Genomic DNA, 6,000 nt, shown 5'->3' on the forward strand with positions numbered 1-6,000 from the left:
CCAGGGGTCAGACCCTTCATTTCATTTCACTTATCCCTCTACACTCCCAATACGGGCGGCAATAAGGGCGGCAGGGCGGCAGTAGCTCAGTCTGTAGGGACTTGGGTTGGGAACCGGAGGGTCACCGGCTCAAGTCCCGGTGCGGACCGAACATGGAAGTTGGTCTGGTAGCTGGAGAGGTGCCAGATCACCTCCTGAGCACTGCCGAGGTGCCCCTGAGCAAGGCACCAAACCCCCTCCCCACCACCAGCCCAGGAGCGCCCGCCGTGGGCCGCCCCGTCACCCTGACCCCCCTCCATTAGTGCACGTCCATAGGATCCTGTTTCTGCATGTGTATATTTCAGCCTATGTGTGTGTTGCATGACTTACAGAGTGTAAAAAATGAAATTTCCCCTTGCGGGGATCAATAAAAGTAAATCTAAATCTTAATACAATTTGCATCTGTGCTAAACTGCAAATTAAAGAAATCCTTTATTTTATTATTAGATCATTAAAAAAAACATTGTTTAAGATGAATTGACACCAACTAAAAAGGCTAGATGGAGAAGCGAGGCACAATGAGAAGGCTTAAATGCAACAGGTCTGGGTTAAATATTACAGTATAAAGGTGTAAGTACAACATGACAAAATTAAATGTTGTAAACCATAACGTTATGATGTTGTTTAAGATGAACAGTGTGTCTGTTTCAAACATGCAGAGTCTCATCTATATTACATAATAATCTGAAAAAAAATATCCTTTTAATGGAGACTTATCCTGAGGAACTAAAATCAGACTTGATGCTGTATACTTTTGTGTATAAGTCGGTTACCAATCCCTTCAACAGGTCTGTCCTAAACATTGGTATTGGACTTGGACCATAAACATGCAGAGTAACACATGCTGTCTACAGCTTGTCAATGTGCTTCCACTTATATCCACCTCCTCCTCCTCCTCCTCCTCCTTTCTCTCCCCTCCCTCCCCTCTATCTCTTCTCACCCTCTCCTTCCCCTGAGGAGGAGTTTGAAGTGGCATTTTTTGGGCTTTGTTTCCTAAATGGGTAGTTTTGTTGTGTCTAGTGTCTGCTGCAGCAGGGCCTGGATGCCGAGCTGAAACCTAATATAACTCTGAGCTCGCCACACCACAAGAAGCGGTTTCTTGGGATCCTCTTAGTGGCTTCTGGCTGCTTTATTCTGGACTTCATGGGCTCCCTATAAAGGCAGTGTCTTCCCATCAAGGGCCATGGTTTGCTGCCTTCCACTACCCCCTTTAGTCTCACTGTTCCTCAAATACAGTCAACTCTGAATTTATACTCAGAGTACAGAATAAAGAAAAACAAACAAAAATGTCTTGCATAAACAAGGTTCATACTTTTAGTGATGGGCTCATTTTTATAACTATTTTAATGTGATTTTCTTTTTCATGTAAAAATGACTGGGGGTTTTGCACTGCTTGAAAGTTAAAGTCAGATAATAATAATAATAGTCGGCCCAAAAAATATCGTATCGGTCAGAATTAAATCTCAATTCCTCTTAAAGCAGAGCTTGCAGAAAAACCTTTGGGAGTAAACCGATGCTCTACTGCCTTTATCAAGAACATTTAGACTTTTATGAAGTGATGGCTGTTTGGAGCATACTAACCTTCCTGATGGAGAGCAGGGGAAGGTTTATTTTTTCAAGGAGGTGCTAAGACATCTCTGAATATGTTTTATTCTTTTCATCATCAGAAAATAACTTGAAGATGACCTTATATGACAAACATCGAAGACATCTCTTTGATTGAGCGTTGATTCTCAAAAGATTGATGACACATCGCTCTGAAAGGCTTCCACCAGTTGCTGCTACTGTAGCTCTCGCTGTCTACCTATTATGCCTCAACACACACACATTAACACACAGACACAGAAAGAGTAACATGGGTCCCCTGGCCTGGCTTGGCTGTGGGTAGCTTGTAACCCAAGTGTTTTATTAGCAACTGGTCCAACAAAGCTAATTGCTTCCTGAGGGAGCCGCCTCCCTTCAGTCCATGACTGATTAACAGCCCACATTATGTGTCTCGACAACTTTGACAATCCTTTTTTTTTTTTTTCCTTTTTGGTCACAAAACTTTTTTATTACACTCTACTGCCACAAACCTCGAGTGTAAATCTCCTCCCAAACCAGTCATTCATTGTGAAGCTGTAAAAGTATTCTGAACCTGAGATTTTTATTAATATCATTTAATAATTTGTCGAAAAGGAATGTTTTTAATGCTCACTTATTGGTTTGGTTTGCTAATGTCTCAGTCATTAGTAATATTGGTAACATGCACTTGATACTTTTTCCACACTGGATTATTTGTCAGCTTGTTTGTGGTCACTCTTGTTACTAATAGTGTATCATCTTTACACATAAATCCATTTTCAAGTGATGACAATGTTTCACTGCATCACATCAGAAAATGTGTGTGGGGGAAATGTCAACGTCTTCAGCTCTCTTTTTGTAAATCACAATGGAAATTAGATCACAACGATTTTCTCTGTTGTAATGGCTTCGCTGTGGGGACTTTCATATTGCCCATAAATATTAGTGCGTCTTGTATGATTGTTGTTTATCAAACCAAGCTGTGATGTTCAGATTCAATAGAAATTGTTTTTTTGGTCATGATCAGATTTGTCACTTATTTGTCTCTCAGAGCTTTTATCTGGCATCTCTGAATCTCATTATTTCTGAGTTTAAAACCACTTGTTCAAGCCTATTAGATTCAGCAGATGTTGTGTTGTCTTCCATTTCTCTGTGTGTATTCATGTGTGGGTTGACTCTTGTTATACTTGTGCTTGTATGCACATGATGTAAGCATATATTAATGGACTGAAACCAACATCATCTGGTTTTTGACCTCTTAACCGCCCAAAGGAGAATACTTAATATATGATCAGTGGATGTGTGAGTGGGTGGACATCAGCCCTGAGAACTTCCCCAAATTTATTGACTTTCCTTTTTTTTGATGCAGATATTTATTTTAAAACGCAGCCTTTCATCCTTTCTGAAACTTTGTTCTTGAGGATCTTAATTACAAATGCTGAATCTTTTGCATGAAAAGCGGCCGCTGGTTTCCGGATTCTTCTTTGTTGCATGCTCTTGTCTCATACGTGTCTTTGATGATGCCGTTGGGAGCCATGAGCAGATGGGTTTCAAAAGGCAGCGTTCCCAAACAGGATATAAATGATGTGTAGGCCTCGTGCTCTCTCGAGCCAGGATCAAATGATGTTCTTCCACCCCCTGCTGCTCCCTAAAACTCTGCTGGGCCGGGTCCGGACGGATGGTCTGAGGAAGAGGAGGTCTGCCTCAAGTGTGTTTCAAGGTCACTATTTCACATGGGCTGCATCCTCATCACTTCCTTTGAATCATCTGGACTTCATTAATATCTCCAGTTTATAAAGACCTAATAAATGAGTGGAAACCATCTATTTGTCCTCCTTACAGTATGTTAAAATCAATCTTTTCATTTGCATGCACCTTATTTTGACCCCTAGATGCAGAACTCTTTAATTACTGTCACAGTTGCATACATAATGGCGGATCAAGGCCCTGAAACCATGTTCAGACAAACTGCGGTAAAAAAAGAAAAAAGATTCATACTTCTGGTTTAGGCATGAAAGAACATCTCTTGCTTCTTCTCTCAGAAGTTCAGAGCCGACGTCAAGTGTGGAACTCTATTATTGACATGGATTTGTTTTGAACCATCTCTTTTGAACAAGATTCAGCCATAATTGTGTCAGAATCTAGGACATCTGTCTCTGAGGGAACAAATCTGATGGATCCATCCTTTGCAGTGCTCTCACATGTGTTTCAGTGTATTTGCAGCTGTTATTTGATACCATGACACTAGAATGGCACTGACATCAGGAGTGGATGGTGCTGGAGTGATGACTCAGTTGACCGTATTCCAGAGACTGTATGAATATGGACGTAGTATCTTGACATCCCCCATTGGTTTCTGAGGCGTGGTTTTGAAGCCCAATGTTGGCGATTGTCTTAAAAAATGCAGCCTGAAGCTAACTCTCGATCACCCTAGCAACAGGCAAAGAGCTGGATCTGAGGTGGGCCTTAAGCCTCCCTGAAAACAGCTAGCTCAAGTCCAACTTGAGCTGTAATCCGGAAGATGACGTCAGAGAAAAATGGCCACCTTGTGAATATGTCGAATTGTATCGGATAGATTTCTTTCTGACGAATACAGCCATGACCAAGTGGGCAAAGCGGCTGGAGCGTGGTTGATAGGAGGGCCCTGGAGCCCAGACGGAGGAGGAGGAGTCGTTTTCGTATTAGCAGAATCACATTTCGAGAGAGAAGCAACATTCCAGGAGCTCTTTATTTAATTAGCAGTAATGTCATAAATGCAAGAATGTACTCGGATAAACGGCCCAAGTAGCTGATGAATTAGTTATCCCCGTCAGCAAATACCCACGCTGGCTCACCCTCCCCATCCACGTCCCACGGGCCACATTGCCTCCTCAATCTGCAATATGGAGCATAATTATACTAATTTCTCTCAATTGCATTAGCGAGGGCCTGGAGAGAAAAGAAAGCCTGTCTTTCTAAGTCGGAGCCTCCACCATCCAGTCAGCCTCCCTGCACCTCAGAGAGCAAGTACAGGGGGAGGCAACATGACCCCTGCTCACCCCCTCACCCACCCCTCCTCTTTTGTTTGCACTCCTCTCTCTCCTCCTTCGTTCCCTCCAGCTCTTGTCCCTCTTTACTCTTTCCATATTATCCTCCCACACCGGTTTCTTCATTTGATACAAACTGAAACACACAGAAAACATTGAAGTGCTTCCAGTGTCCGTAGAAACAGGGACCTCTATTATCCCTTTAAAATTGTGCTGAAACAGTACCATACTTTATCAGCTGCAGCAATTCAAGAGTTTGCTTGTAGATAAAACATCCTCCTCTTCAACCCAACAATCGCAACAAAAACTGCCTGGAGTTTGGAGTTTGTATACTTGGATTACATATTATGTATAACAAAAGCCCCATTTCAAACACACCTCCTGACAAGGTGGCTGATCAACTATGCTCTGGTTCTGCTCGAGGTTACTGCCTCTTGGGGCGCACTCACGTTAGGCAATCTGTACCCCAAGTACGGTACGCTTCCTTGACCACAACAGGTACACAACATAGACAGCCTTCGTTATGTAGAAATCCTGGAGTGTTCTCAAAATAAGCCACAAAGTCAGTAAAGTAGCTGTCTTGTTCTCCGTGTTGTTGTCCGATGTATGGACGTGGACCCGTCTTTTTTCGAGTCTGTCTGTCTTTTAAACTGAGCACGCTTCATAATAACGTAAAGCCATGCATGTGTTGTATTACGACCTCATGTACAAGAGGTAACCGCTCAGGCCCGGTTATTCCTGGAGCAGTGTGAGTGCAGGCCGGCGGGGGAATGGGGGGCTAATGGTGCTTAAGTACGGTACGGGACAACTTTGCCTTGTTTGAGTGCGCCCTTAATGGCCTTTTTTTCTTTGCCACTGTAACTTTGCTAAATGTTGCTTAGTGCTGTGCTCATAGTGGAATAATGTTGGGGTCTTTGTAAAAATAATAAAGCAAATAGTAAAATCTGGATCTGCTATTTTATTATGAATTGGCCCTGTACAAATATAGGTTTATTGATTGATTGACCCCTAACTTTACGGAAACTTTTTACGATGGGGCTTGAAGGAAAAAGTCAGCTAAAAGTCTAGGTGACTGATTCAAACATTAACGTTCACCCATGCATCCTACCCAGACAATGTGTATGTTCAGTGCACTTCTTAAATGGTTTAAAGAAAGTTATTGAGACTAGTGCCTCAGGCGAACAAAAGAGAAATCCTCTTTTAGAACTTCCTCCATGTTGAGAGTAATGTTGATTACTCCGTGGTTGTTCTTCTGTCTGCCCGACAATGTTTTAGATTGACATTACTTTACTTTTGTGAAATATACTCAGTAACTACTGCTTTGAGGATCTAATAGAATTCTTTCTCTCTCTGTTTCCTTCCTGGTCCTCCA

The sequence above is a fragment of the Labrus mixtus genome, chromosome 20 (assembly GCF_963584025.1).
Source record: "Labrus mixtus chromosome 20, fLabMix1.1, whole genome shotgun sequence".
In the NCBI taxonomy this organism is placed as follows: Eukaryota; Metazoa; Chordata; class Actinopteri; order Labriformes; family Labridae; genus Labrus; species Labrus mixtus.